This window comes from Aegilops tauschii, chromosome 5, assembly GCF_002575655.3.
Source record: "Aegilops tauschii subsp. strangulata cultivar AL8/78 chromosome 5, Aet v6.0, whole genome shotgun sequence".
Taxonomy (NCBI): Eukaryota; Viridiplantae; Streptophyta; class Magnoliopsida; order Poales; family Poaceae; genus Aegilops; species Aegilops tauschii.
In genome coordinates this window covers 79,184,875-79,200,563 of record NC_053039.3, presented here as the reverse complement: position 1 = coordinate 79,200,563, position 15,689 = coordinate 79,184,875, and positions in this window count along the sequence as shown.

Here is a 15,689-nt window from a genome sequence, read left to right as displayed (position 1 = left end):
TGCATATCAATAGGTTCATTTCTACTGTTTGTCTTCAAAGACCTCGTGTTTTGAAGACTTTCATAAAAATCGCCTATTCACCCCCTCTAGTCGATAACTAGCACTTTCAATTGGTATCAGAGCAAGGTGCTCCCTTGTTCTGTGTGATTCAGTTTAACCACCTGGAGTTTTAGCTATGTCGACTGCAGGGATAATCAAGGTCTCCGCTGCGTGCCCAGTCTTCGATGGCACTGATTACCCCTACTGGAAGAATAAGATGCAGCCATTAATGTCGACCTCTGGTATATCGTCAAGAATGGCGTTCCCAAGGTCGGTGAATGTGTCACCACTGCTGATGTTAAGAGGTTCATTAAACTGGATTCGACTGCCAAGAACATCATCTGTGGTCATCTGACCAAAGGACAGTACGGCCGTGTGAGTGCACTGGAAACTGTGAAGCTAGTCTGGGGCTGGCTCTCCAAGGTCAACGAAGGCGTCTCAACTCAGAGAGATTCAAGGATTGATGTTCTTCGCAACCTCTTCAACCGCTTCAAGTGAAATGACAATGAGAATGTCCAGCTCACATTTGATCGCCTCACTGATATCACAAATGAGCTTCGCGCACTTGGCGCTACTGAGATCACCAAGCACGAAATCGTCAAGAAGCTCCTGAGATCACTTGACAGCTCATTCGACACCTTGGCCCTGATGATTTAAGAACATCCTGACTTCAAAGATCTCGATCCATCTGACATACTTGAGAGGCTCAACACACATGAGTTCCAGTTATCTGAGAAGACAGACATCAATGGCCCCAACTATGGTCGAACCCGGGCTTTGAAGGAAAAGGTTGTGTCCTCATCTGAAGAAGAATCTGACTGCAGTTCTGGGGATCTTGAAGACATTGGAAAGGAGCTAGCTATGCTCGTGAAGAAGTTCCAGAAGGTCTCCAAGAAGAAAGGTTTCAAAAAGTCTTCAAGATCCAGCTCAAGAAATGATGAAGCTTCCACTCATGACCACAAAAAGAGAACATGCCACAAATGCAAGAAACCTAGTCACTAAATCTCTGAGTGTCCTGAATGGGACAATGAGACCAAGAAGAAGAAGAAGAGCCAGGAATATGATTCTGATGATAAGAAGAAGAAATCCTCAAAGTCTTCTTCAAAGTCTTCATCAATGTCTTCATGTCACAAGAAGAGCTCGTCCAGCAAGGCTCGTGCGTTTGTTGGCAAGGAGATGGATTCAGAGGAGGAGTCTGCTTCTGAGGAGGTTGAGGTGGAGTCTGAGGAGGAGTCCGATTCAGGCGTGGCAAGCCTAGCTCTAGCTTCAGCTTATGTCGCCAAGTCCATCTTCAACATTGAAGACAATGGCCTCGTCACCAAAGCTGATGCTGATGATGAGGATGACTCTGCTCCTACCTCCACTTCATGGCACGTGGTGCCAAGGTAAACTCACGTGATGCTTACTTTCAAACATCCAGTGAAGATGACTCTGAATGTGAATCTAAACCTAGCTACAAAACACTTGCTAAAAATGCAACTGAACAACAAACTGCTATGGAACATATTCAAAAGCTGCTAGACAAAAGCGATGACCTGTTGGACGCGGAAATGACTCGAACTCAGTCCTTAATTGAAGACGCTAAAAATCTTCATGTTAAGTACGAGGAACTTGAAAGTCGTCATGAAACACTCTCAGCTACTCATGAGAAGCTCTCCTATGATTATCTTCAAAGGAAGCAAGAACTTGAGAACCTGAGAGCGACTCATGAAGATCTTCAAAAGGAGAATGAGTCACTCCGCGCTCAACAGATCAGTTCCGCTCTGGAAGGTTTTGAGCCAACATCTCTAAACTGTCTTGAGCGTGATAATGCTGTCTCTGTTGCTGAATGTTCTACTGCTGCTACTATTGCAATATCTTCAACTGTTGATGTGGTAACTAACCCCTCTACTGAGGATACCACTACTATTGCTGATGAGAATGCCAGGTTGAAGACATTGCTTGAAACAGGGATGTACAAAACCCTCAAAGGGCATCAGACACTATGTGCTGTCCTCAACAAACAGATTCTGAACCAAAACCCTAGGAAAGAGGGTGTTGGGTTCGAGAGGAAAATGAATGTTGATGGTTCTTACTGGAAGCCTGAGCAGTACCTGTCGGGGATATACCCCGCGGTATGACCCGGCTTGAAGTATGACCCGGCCGGGACTTGGTGATTCATTGCTAACCCGCCCGGACTTGGCGCCTCATCAGTAACCCGCCTGGACTTGACGGCTCATGATCGGGCCGGTTCATCAGAAAGTCCTGGACAGGCGGTTCATGGAGAAGGCCCAAGGACGACAAGGCCCAAGGCCCAGAAGGCCGACTCATGTTATGGTGGGCCGGCTTAAGAGGAATATTTCCTTTACGAGGAAGCAAGACCCGGACTTGTATCCAACTTATAATAGAAGATAGACTAGTCCTAATCCTACTAGGACTCCACATGTAACCCGCCCCTCTAACTTATATAAGGAGGGGCAGGGCACCCCAAGCAGGAGAGACGAAATAATCTCTAAGGCTAGATACAACAAATGGGAGCCGGCTTATACGGCAACTCCCCGATGAGCATAATGAGACCTACCCACAAACAACATGTAGGGCTATTACCGGATGATGTTTCCCGGGGCCCGAAGCTGTCTAAGCCCTTGTCTTGTGTGTTAAGCCGCCTCGCGTCTCTCATCCCGATCAACCCCTCTCAAGCTACCACATAGATGCGTTGGCCTCACGATTAAGTCCTCCCACTAGGACATCTGCCGTGACAAATCCACGACAGTTGACGCCCACCGTGGGGTCTGCGTACGGTGGTGTTGAGTTATTGGAGGGATCTACCAGGGATCGAGAAGCTCGCGCTTCGTTGAACAAAAAAGAGTCGGCAGCTTCATCATCTGTCCACAGCAGACACCTCGACGATCCGTCGAAATCGACAGAAGATTCAATCTTTGGCTATTGCGCCGCCGCAAGTCGCGAGTCCGACAAAGGAAATTACTAGAAAAGAGAAAAGAAGATTAGATTGGTCAAAACGACAATGACCCGGAGAAGGATTCATGCGTGGGATGGACCCAAATTTGTCTTTCGTCGCCTCTGAGCCCCTTGTGCTCTTGTTTATCGCCTCGAGCCGCCCCCGCAGCATGGCGACCATGGGTTGACTAACGGGCCAAGCCGCCACCACCGTCACAGCTTCGCCCCGTCACTAAGTCGCCTCGCCGACCGCCTTGGGCTGCCCTAGTCAAGCCGCTGCCTGGCCTCGTCTCGCCATCTTCGCCGAGCCGCCTCAACGCCTCTGAATTGCCTCCGCAGAACTGCCATTGAACAAAAAAGAAGAAGAAACAAATGCCAACCACGGCAGCTTGGCAAAGCGCGGATGACCCGCCACGGCGGCGCCCACCGGAAACAAAACACCACCAACCGAGGCTCCGATCCGCCGCGTACCAAGCAGCACCTCCAAGAAGGGATGCGACGCCGACGACGCTGCTGCCCGGACGAGTCATCAGGTTTCCCCGGGCACGCGGAGGGAGGTGGGGGGTGGATACCACCGACACCCTCCAGGGAGGAATGGTGGCACCCGCAGGTGTCACCGGGTCGGGGCCGAAGCCGGCAGGGATTTCTCCCGCATTCCAACCCCAACCGCCCAACCGAACGGAACCGACCCGCCAAAACCGTCGCCCATCACCATGCGCCAACGCAGTAGCGCCGCCACCCACGCCGCCTCGCTACGAACACCACCACGAGGCCAAGAGGACCGGAGAGAAGCTCACCACGACGGGAGCAGCAACATCGACGCAGAGCGGGAGGGAACCACCTCCACCACCGTCGTGCGGGAGGCCCGTGCCTACGGCACCGTCACGGTAGCCGTCCGGACGCGGCAGCGGGGCATGCCGGGCCACCCCTGGCCCAGCCAGGCCCGAAGCGGGCCCGTTAAGCCCCGCCGGACGCGATGCAGCAGGCCGGCGTCGTCACCGCCGTCACCCAGCCACGCGTCGCATCTCCCCTGCCTCCCAGAAGCCACACCGGAGCCATCCCCGCCGCCGGCCCGCCCAGGCCCAGATGGGGCCCGAAGGGCCCAGATCTGGGCCGAGCGGACGGCGCCAGATCCCGCCGCCAATGGCGCCGCCGCCGCCCAGTTGCTCGCCTGCATGCGCCACGGAGCCCCGCCGCCACACCAGACCGCCGCCGCCTAGATGCACCCCCCCGGAGCCGCTCCGCCCGCGCCGGAGAGCGACTGGGAGGGGAAGGGCCAGGAGGCCGCCGCCACCAGCAGCCCCGGGGCCAAGCCGGCCGCGAGCGCCAGCGACGGCGGCGAGGAGGAAGAAGGGAGGGGGAAGCCTAGAGGGAGGAGGCCCGACGCGCGGCCGGTCGCCCGCGAGGGGCCGAAGCGGTCGCGAGAGAGAAAGGGGAGTCAATGCTAACTTTTCAGTGTGTCATCCTGAGCTGCTTTCGAGCGCCGCCTCCGTCCAGAGCCGTCGTTCCGAGAGCCGTTTCCGCCTTGGGCTGCTGTGACTACTGTGACTGGCCTCTTCACTTCAGCTGTCATCGTCGCGTCTGCGGCCGCTGTTGTGCCACGGCCTCGCCAAACCTCCAAGCCGTTCCGCGACCTCGCCGGAGCAGGCCTCGCAGCCCCTGCCGCCTCGTCGGTATGGCCGCTTCTCCGGCCTCGCCTCCGCTCGGATTTATTCTGAGTCGCCGTCACCTCTTCTGCTCTGAGTCGCCGTCGGGCCTCTGCAGCCAACCATGCTACGACCCTCGCTTTCGCGCTAAGCCACCTCGTCATAGTGCTCGAGCCGCAGGGCCCCATCTCCACTGCCGTAAACGCCCGCACCGCCTGACCGCCGCCTCCGCGCTCAAGATGCTGACCGGCTCGCCGACCACGCTAGCCTCTGCAACAAGTCATTACTGCTGACCTTCAAGTCACCTTCATGCCGCCAAGCTATCCTGCCTCTGTGGCTGCTCGAGTAAATAGCATAAAACTACCACTTTTCGTCCTATGGTTCCAAAAAACCACCACTTTTTTGTTTGTGACTGATACCTACCACTTTTTTCGTCGGTTGTCTCAAAAAACCCAAATCGCCCGTTGCTAGCGTTTTAAACCGTTTTCTGACGGTCCGGGCCCGCCTGTCAGGCCACGTCAGCGCCGCGCGTGACGGCTAGGCCGGTAACGGCCGTTACTCAGACCAATCGGTGCGGTCGGACCGCACCCGCTCGTGCGCTCATTACTCTGCTCCCCTGCCCTCACTCTCACTCTCTCCCCTGCCCGCACTCATTCCTCTGCTCTCACTCTCACTCTCTCGCGCCTCTCCTCTCTGCTCTTCGACACCGGCGGCGACTTGCGCTGTGGAAGCTCCACCGCCGCCATGCCTTCCTGGAATGACGGGGATACGAGCTCAGAGGATGAGTGCGACATCACAAGCATGGACATGGCTCTTTGGGTAAGTTTTTCGATCTGCTGAGCTAGGGTTAGGGTTCATCTAGGAGCTAGATTAGGTTAGTGTTCATCTTGGTGAGCTAGGGTAAGTTTTGTTTACTGTTATTTAATAGGCAGGGTTATGGTTGCTGTTTGAGCTATGTTTATGTATGCTTGAAAACTAGGGTTTGGGTTAGGGTTCTTGCTGGATTGGGGAATTAATTTGTGATCTATGTCTGGTTCTGTGAGCTAAGGTGATTTTGTTCATCTGTTCATGCAGGAGACCCCTGACACCACCGTGGAGCCTCTTTTCTGTGGCCAGCTGGAGCTTTCTGAACCCACCTGCAAGATGCACCACATGAGGCCAATTAAGTGTGTGGCATTTGAAGGAACCTTAACTGGAAGGCGTTTCTATGGTTGTCCAGTGCAGCAGGTATAGTACCTTAATTGGAATCATTTTCTTCTGAACCCCCACATGTATTTACAAGGATGACAAGTTGTTGTTCTGAATCCACACAGTATTATGTTGACAAGTTGCTCTTCTGAACCTACACTGTATTATTTAGGATGAACTGCAATATGCCTTGTATTAAGGTATTGAGGGATATGGTTACTATCAAAAATGCTTATGTATAGGAAGCATATATCTGTGAATGTACTTGTACAAGCAGGTTGGGTTTCAGTTATAGTTGAGTTATATTAAACAACATATTCAGTTTACTTAAGCCTCACCTTTAGTTTCTTAGTCTGATATGATTTGTTGTTATGAAATTGAGTGCACTTAGTGATGTATATTTCAATTTCCAAATGCAGAGTGAAGGTGTTAACTGTGGTGTTACTGAGTGGGTTGACAAGCCCTGTCATCCAATTCTTCAGAATTGCTTGTCCAGGCTGTGGGACATGTACCATGAACAGAATTGTGGCAGGGTAGTTGATAAGCAGAAGTATGAGAAGCATTTGGCCAAGCTTAAGACTGAAAATGACAAGCTGTGCATTGAGTACACAAAGCTTGTCCAAGATGTATCCAAGATGTTTGATTGGCAGGATGGTAGGGTAGGCCACATGGATAACCAGAAGGCAGTTGAGGAGGAAGAATTTGAGAAGAAGAAGAAAGAGGTAGAAGAGAGAGCTAGGTTGGAGGTTCAGATGGAGAAGCTCAAACTTGCCAAGGAACAAAGGTGCATTTTACAGAGCCAAGCTGACATTATCAAGAATACCAGGAAGGCAAAGAAGGAGGTTGAACATGAGAGAGATTTGCTTAAGATAGAGAAGGCCAAGCTTGAGCATGTGGTGAATGAGCTGCTGAGTGATGGGCATGCAAGCAAGGAGAAACTTGAGAAAATCAAGGCCATCCTTGATTCATGATGTGTGTTCTGCAGATGGTGAAGTACATCCAAGGCCTTTATAAGTATGTGGCCTAACAATCTGATGTGAAGATATGGGGTGTACATTTTGGGGAATGTGAAGCTAATCTAGTCTATGTCTATGCCAATGTTAAGAACTGTTGTTATGCTGCTAGAACCTTTAATGCTAAGTTATGAACTAAGTTGTAATGACTGTTCTGCCTGTATTTGAACCTCTTCTGCTATGTTATGGAGTCAGTGATAAGCACTGCTGGAGTATGCTATGTGTCTTTTTATGTTTAAAAGGTAGTTATGTTTATTAGTGCTTTCTACCTGGGCTTTGTGGCCCAGTTATATTTACAAACCTAGGCCTACTCCACCCACCCTCCATTGCTCATAAATAGCCTACTCCACCCACCCTCCTCCCTCCAGAACACAGCCGCCACACCCCACCTCTAGACACCCTAGATGGATCCAGAGCTTGGGGAGGTGACAGATGAGGAAGAGGAGGCAGTGTAGGCAGTGGATGTGAGGAGGCAAAGGGCTCGCCCTGCAGTGCAGGCAGTGGAGTGGGAGCTGGAGTTCAAGAGGAGGCTGGCAAAGAAGATCTTGGAGAAGTGCAACTCAGATGAGTTCACAGTTCTTGTCCCTGGCGGTAGGCGCAAGAGCTCAGGGAAGATCATCAGGTGGGCTAGGAGACAGGCAGTACTCACTCCTCACCCTTCTACCAGAGCAAAGTGGTGTCGTTTCTTCGATCGTTACGATTGAGAGTTGTTGGTAGTAGTTTTTTTAAGTATGAATGAGAGTCTGAGCTATGTATCCCTTCCATTTCTGTACAACTCTTTGATGAAAGAAAGTTTGGATGGTGGAATCTATGAATGTTTGAATAAATGAATCAATGTTTGCATCAGTGTTCTCTGAATCTACCCAGAAGTCACAAACACTCAGGTTGCATAATGCAACCACTTAGGTTTCAGCAAGCAAATACATAGGTTTCATAAATGCAAACACTCTGGTTTCAGGAAGCAAATACATAGGTTTCATAATGCTAACACTCAAGTTTCAGCAAGCAAATACATAGGTTTAAGGTTGCAAACACTTAGGTTTCAGCACTCATACAACAAGACAACTTTCTCAAATGTTGGAATCTTCAGTAGTTACCACTAGCTGTGAAATATGCCTTCCACTTTCTAGTTGGCTTCCTAACCCTCTTGGACCCAATCTCCATCTCAGAGTTGGCAGCTTGCCTTGGAGCATTGAAAACTGTGTACCCTCTGCTAGCTGTTGATGCTCTGGTGTTCTTTGCTGGAGAAGCAATGGATGACCTTGTGTTCTTGGCTGGTGAAGATGTGCTAGGAGCCCCTGTCTTCTTGGTTGCTTTGGTCTTCTTGGTTGCTTTGGTCTTCTTGGCAGGTGCTGATGTGGCTGGTGCTGGAGTAGCAGAAGCAGCTCCCTTGTTCCTCTATGCTGGTCCTGGAGTAGTTGTGGCTGTTGCAGGCCTCTTCCTAGCTATGGCTGGTGCTGATGGTGGTGGTGGGGGTGAGGGTGGGGGTGGAACCACACCTGTAGAAGCTCTGTTAGATGAAGAGTAGTCTGACCTATTCTCCTGCACATTTAACAAAGTAAATTATAATTAAACCACCTAGCCTATGAAACAGAAGTTTCTTTATCAATAAGTATACCTGGTGATTATTCTTTCTCATCTGCAGTTTGGGTTTCAGTGGAACACCACAAGTGGTATATCTGTGACCTTGCATATTGCAATTGCTACAGGTCACTGTCCCAATTCTTGATGTATCCTTCTTGGCAGGCACCTCAAAATGTCCTTTCCTCCTAGTTGTCTGCTTTTTACCCTTCTTTTCTTTGAATACTGGAGGAGATATGTCATCCCCCATGGTGTGTGGCCAACAATCAGGGCCTGGAACAGGGTATATAATATGCTTGCAGGTTTCACAGTAGAGGGGCTTCTTGAAGAACTCATGGACAAAATCTTCAGGGTGTAGCTTCACCTTCTGCATTGCTGCTATAGCATGACTACATGGAACAGCTGTCATATCCCACCTCCTGCAGTCACAAGTGTAGTTGTTTAGGTTTACACAGTAGGTCTTTTCTGAATTACTTGTAACTTGCCAAATTCCTGGTCCAGCCATATATGCATCACAATATTTTGCCCACTTCTTGGCCTCCTCCAATATCTCAGAGTAAGTGGGTGTGATATCCCACCTACATGTCTCTGTCTTCTCCCTAATCTTCTGAAACTTGATCATGAGTTTTGTCCTAATTCCTTCAAGCATTGTCCTTATGGGCTTGTTCCTAACATCCAGAATAATCCTGTTGAAAACTTCACTAAGATTGTTTACAACAAGGTCTGTCTTGCATATACTATCCATTCTATGCCTGGCCCAAGTATGGACTGGTATGTTGGACAACCACTTCCATGCCTCCTCACTCTCTTTCTTCAATGCTTCCATGCCCAGATCATGCCCATGCTTAGTGAAAGAATATGCAGCCCGGTCTAGATGTTTTTTCAATTCATCCCCTCTAAACCCAGCTGATTGGAAGTTGGCATATATGTGTCTTAAACAAAATCTTTGAGGGGAATCAGGAAATACATCCTCTATTGCATTGAGCAGACCCTGTTCATTGATTTTGTATTAATAACTAGTGAAGTAAGTAGAGAAAAGCAGTACATAGTGCAAGGAAAAGCAGTACATAGTGCAAGGAAAAGTAGTACATAGTGAAAGGAAAATCAGTCAAATGATGAAGAGTAGTTGTACCTTTTGCCTGTCTGACATAATTGTGTAGGGCCCAAACTTGTTGCCACTACCAATTACTGTCCTTAACTGTGTAAGAAACCAAGTCCAACTATCTGTCTCCTCCTTGTCAACAACACCAAATGCAATAGGGAAGATGTTGTTGTTGCCATCCCTCCCTGTTGCTGCCAGGATTTGCTGTCCAGTGCTTAGTTTGATGAAGCATCCATCAAGACCTGCATTTTAAGCCATTAGTAAACAGCAACATGTAATGCAATCCCTATTTAAGCACTATACAGACTAGATTTACCTATGAAAGGCCTGCAACCATTTAGGAACCCCTCCTTACAAGCAAACAGACAATAAAACATGTAATGAAACCTTGGGGTAGGTGTTGGGTGGAGTTCAAATTCCTTTGTTGTCACAACACACCTACTACCAGGGTTTGTGTCCAAAACACACAGCAGATAGTCTCTTAACCTGTAGTATTGTGTCTTGTGATCCCCTTGCACAACATCAACTGCTTTCCTCCTTGCCCTGTAGGCCAAACTTTTTGGAACATGTACTCCAAATTTCTTTTTTGTATAACTCAGTATAGTCTCAACACCTGCACCAGGATTGGATCTTACAGTATCCTCAACAGCCTTTGCAACCCACTTCATGGTAACCTTTGTGTTCTCTCCACTTGCTCCACAGGTGTGATCAAGATTCATCTTCTTGATGCTAAAGGTTGACTCATGGGCAATCTTAGAAGCAGTAATATAAAACTCACAACCATGCTTTCTATCTGAGCACTAGGCTATGATCCTACTTGGATCATTCCTATGGTACTCAAAGTTCCTAAGTGTCCTAACATGGTAGTTTCTCAATGCTTCTCTGAACTCTACCACATTCTGAAAGCACAAATGAATCCTAAACTGTTCATGTGCATCAGGCCTAGAGGAATCATACCATATTCTCTCCTCCTTCTTCTTCAATTTTCTCTTGCTGCCACAAGGCAACCTAGGTGCATCATCTTCTTCATCAGAAATGCCTTCATCACCTGGAAAGCAGAACTCATCAGCTTCTGGCACGAAATCTTCAAACTTTTTGTGATCTGGCTCACTGTGTGATCTGCTTGTTGGGCCTTGTTTCCTCACAGGTATCTTCTGTGCCACAGTTTTCACATGATCTGAAACTTCTTCTTCATCATCTTCTTCAGAACCATTTGGCTCCTGCCAAAACTCTAAGGGTTCAGAAGCACCCCCAAAATAATGCTCAGCCATCTCTTCCTCTTCCCTGTAGTGCTGACTTGTTCCTTCACCACCTTCGTCTTCTCCCCTAGCCCAAGACTTGTATGAAATTTTCTTCCCTCTGTAATCACCCCTGAAAAACTCAAAATCTGAAGAGGATTTGTCCAACTCATCTTCATCTTGATCTTCTGCTTCAATGCCTTCAATTTACACTACCTCTTTTCCCTTGTTGAAATTACAGCTCTGTTGTGTGTTAAAATATGGATCAACAGGCACAAGTGGGGGCTGTGAAGAATTTGAGACAGGGAAACAGACACCTTCTTGAGAAACGCTATAAACAATGGGATCACCAACTTGACTAATTGGAATCTGCCCTTCAAGCAAGGTGTGGTCCATGTTTGCATCTGCTGGATTTGGGTCACTAGCCTCTCCCACTGTTATGTTCAATATTTTCTTCTCAGCAAACAAATCTAGCATCTCCTCCACCTTCTCATCACTGTCCAAAACCTCAATCCCCTCCAGCCCCTTACCCTCATCCTTAACATATGACAGATAGGCATCCAACCCATAGCCCTCAAGTTCAATAAGTGCTAACAAAAACAGGTAATTCATTTCTGATAAGGAAAACTTCCTTTCCATGTTGTCTCTACCCTGAAAATGCAGCCTCAATTCCCATACTTCATCATCCAAACTATGCAAAAAAAGAAACAACACATTCAGATTTCTTTAGATTTTCAAGTTAAAAAGTATGCAACAGTTTCACTTGCACAACATATCATCCAAACCTAAAGCCTAATTCATATATTGAGTACAATGTATACATAATAATATACCAAAGAACTAATTCATTAACAATATAAGAAACAAATCCTAACCCTAGTTCATAAATAAACTAAGAAAAATAATTAAAACAATTCATAACTTACTCCACGCCACCAGTGAGGAGGCCCACTGGTGCCCGCCTTCTGGATCCGCGTGGATGCATTTGGCCACTGCCCTGGCCGCGCGGAACGCCGGCGACATCTGGACCTCCTGCGTCGGTGGCCCAGACGAGCGCTGGGTCGGGAAACTTGCGCTGCCTAGCCACTTGTTGACCTCGGAGTGAGCACCGCCCTCGCCGCTGGCTGTCGGCCCAGGCTCGCTGTCGTCCTTCTTCTTCGCCACCGCCATCGTCGGGGGAGACAGAGAGCACGGGGGGAAGGAGGAGCGAGAGAGAGATGCTGCCGACAGAGAGAGAACGGCAGCGAGCGAGCGGGTGCGGTCCGACCGCACCGGTCGGTCCAAATAACGGCCGTTAACGGCCTCGCCGTCACACGCGGCGCGCCTGACAGGCGGGCCCGGACCGTCAGAAAATGGTTTAAAATGCTAGCAACGGGCGATTTGGGTTTTTTGAGACAACCGACGAAAAAAGTGGTAGGTATCAGTCACAAACAAAAAAGTGGTGGTTTTTTGGAACCATAGGACGAAAAGTGGTAGTTTTATGCTATTTACTCTAGCTGCTCCGTCCTCGAGCCGCCGCTGCTTCATCGAGTCGCATGGCTGCCTCCGAGAGCCGCCCTTACCTCTGCCATCACACTGCTTCGGCGTCAGGCGCCTCGCCTTGCGGCCTCCTCGGATTGGCTGCTATGGTTTTTTGTTGAGCCTCCTGTACTCCGGGTTGACCCTGGGAAAATTGATCACCGCTGCTTTGACCCAGATTGACCTCAAGCTGCCTTTGCTTCCGCAAACCAGTCAAGCAGTCTTTCCTTTAGTTAAAAGTTATCAAAGCTACGAACAAGAGTTAGACAAAGTCAGACATTGGTCAGAGCAATGATGGTGGTACGGGTCTGTTCTAACTTCAAGCCGCCACGGATGTGCTTCGACGCCGCGTCTCACCTCCGGCTGCGCCCCTGCATGCTCGCCTGAAAACTGCTGGCTATTGCCTGAAGAAAGGAAAACGGGGAGCTGACTGGGGGGTTGAGAAAGTAAAGAAAGAGGCCGCAGCCCCGTGAGTTCTCCAGATTGGTTTCCCACATTATCCGAAGCCAGAAGATAATTGGAGTATTTCTTTACGAAGTGCTACTTTAGTACGTGCACGGGGCAAACCTTCCAGGAAAGACAATCAACAAACAATTAGTGCTGCTTATGGCAACCAACAACTCTGATGCAACCACTCTACGTGAGATTAAGATCAACGGAAATTAAACGTACATCAGTACGGGCTGTCTTTTTCATCTGACTATATCCAGCATTATCCAGCATCAGTCTGCGCTCAAAACACCAGGTGCTATCCCTTCTATGTATTTTATTAACACATATTAAATCGTCTGAGAACAATTACTTTGGTCTGTGATATTTTTTCACAGGACCATTATTCATTACAAAGGTGTCGCATAAGGGGGCGCGTGCCAGCATCACTTTTGCACTAGCGCATGTCCGTGCCGTGATGCTTGATGAATATATGTACAAACCACCACCTCTGTGGCCCAATTTACATCAATAGGACGCAAATTGACTCGCCCATTCGCGCGGTTTAACCGCGCCTGCAATCAACTTCGCCCGTCCGCGCGTCTTACCGCGCCTGCGATTGACTCGCCGTCCGCACCGGCTTACAATGCCGTAACTGACTCATCTGTCCGTACCGCCTCTGATGTTGCGCTCGTCTTTACCGTCCGTCTCTCGCGGCCTGGTCTACATCAACACATCAGGCCGCACCTGTCTGCATGAGCTATTTATTGAGTATAAGTAGGTCACTGCTCGGGTAGCCCGCTTTTCTTCCAATAATTTGGAGGCAAATTATCATATATTATCAGCTGTCGTCTGCACCGGATGGCTCAATGGGCAGGCGCACAAGTCGCCGCCACTACAGTTTGGTTAGCTTCAAACAGCCAGTTGGGATGAACCATTGGCAGAGTTGCTGACACGGCTCATACGGGATCATTTATAACCCGCCGCAGTCATCTCAACCTTCTGTGGATTCACATCGCGTTATCAACGCCAATGATATACATCTTATGCTATGGTCAAGTGTAACGCCCACGATGCGGCTATATCTCCCACGTGTCGAGGCACGACTTAGAGGCATAACCGCATAGTGGTTTTGTCGCAAGAAGGATCATCTTCACACAATCCCATGTAATGAAGAAGAATGGGATAAAGAGTTGGCTTACAATCGCCACTTCACACAATACATAAATATAATTCATACATCATCCAAAATACACACATAGACCGACTACGGTCAAGATCCAAATGAAAATAAGATAACCCCAAATGCTAGATCCCCGATCGTCCCAACTGGGCTCCACTACTGATCATCAGGAAAAGACACATAGTAACGACCATGTTCCTCATCGAACTTCCACTTGAGATGGACCCCATCAACTGCACTGGCATCGTCGGCACCTGCAACTGTTTTGGTAGAATCTGTGAGTCACGGGGGCTCAGCAATCTCACACCCGCAAGATCAAGACTATTTAAGCTTATAGGAAAAGGTTGGTGTAATGAGGTGGAGCAGCAGCGGCAATAAGCATATATGGTGGCTAACATACGCAAAAGAGAGCGAGAAGAGAAGCAACGGAACGGTCTTCATCTAGCAATGACCAAGAAGTGATCCTGAACTCCTACTTACGTCATACTTAACTCAGACCGTGTTCACATCCCGGACTCCGCCGAGAAGAGACCATCATGGCTACACACACAGTTGATGTATTTTAATTGGGTCAAGTGACAAGTTCTCTGCCTCATAACCGCGGGCACGGCTTTCGAAAGATAATACCCTGCAGGGGTGTCCCAACTTAGCCCATCATAAGCTCTCACGGTCAACGAAGGATAAACCTTCTCCCGGAAAGACCCGATCAGTCTCGGTATCCCGGTTTACAAGACATTTCGACAATGGTAAAACAAGACCAGCAAAGCCGCCCGAATGTGCCGACAAATCCTGATAGGAGCTGCACATATCTCGTTCTCAGGGCACACCGGATTGTCCAAGCTTCCGATAGGCCAGACCAGAGTTGCCCCTGGTGGCCACCGGCGACTGACAGGTTGGACCAATACTGAGAGGAGCACTGGCCCGGGGGTTTAAAATAAAGATGACCCTCGGGCTCTAGAAAACCCGGGGAAAAAAGGCTTAGGTGGCAAATGGTAAAATCAAGGTTGGGCCTTGCTGGAGGAGTTTTATTCAAGGCGAACTGTCAAGGGGGTCCCATAAATCACCCGACCGCGTAAGGAACGCAAACTCAAGGAACATAATCCCGGTATAACAGAAACTAGGGCGGCAAGAGTGGAACAAAACACCAGGCATAAGGCCGAGCCTTCCACCCTTTACCAAATATATAGATGCATTAATTAAATAAGAGATATTGTGATATCCCAATATATCCATGTTCCGACATGGAACAAACTTCAACTTCACCTGCCACTAGCAACGCTATAAGAGGGGCTGAGCAAAAGCGGTAACTTAGCCAAACAACGGTTTGCTAGGAAAGGATGGTTAGGGGCTGACATGGCAATATGGGAGACATGATATAGCAAGTGATAGGTAGCGCAGCATGGCAATAGAGCGAACAACTAGCAAAGCAAAGATAGAAGTGATTTCGAGGGGTGGTCATCTTGCCTGCAAGGTTCTCAGAGTTGTCGAAAGCTTGATCCTCGTAAGCATACTCAACAGGTTCCTCATTCACGAACTCGTCTCCCGGCTCTACCCAAGACAAGAACACAAGCAACGGAACCACAATCAATCACGAGAAATGCACAAGCAACATGATGCAAAACATGTATGATATGCGATGCATATGCGTGCTCCGGAAGGGAAAAGATGAACAAGGCAGTAACTTGGCAAACCAAGTATGCCACTGGAAAGGTGAGATGATTTCGGTCGAAATCGATATAAAGATCACCGGAAACGGATGCACGGTTTGCAAATGGCAAGCAAAACAAGAATGACACGAATCTGCGATTAACAGCA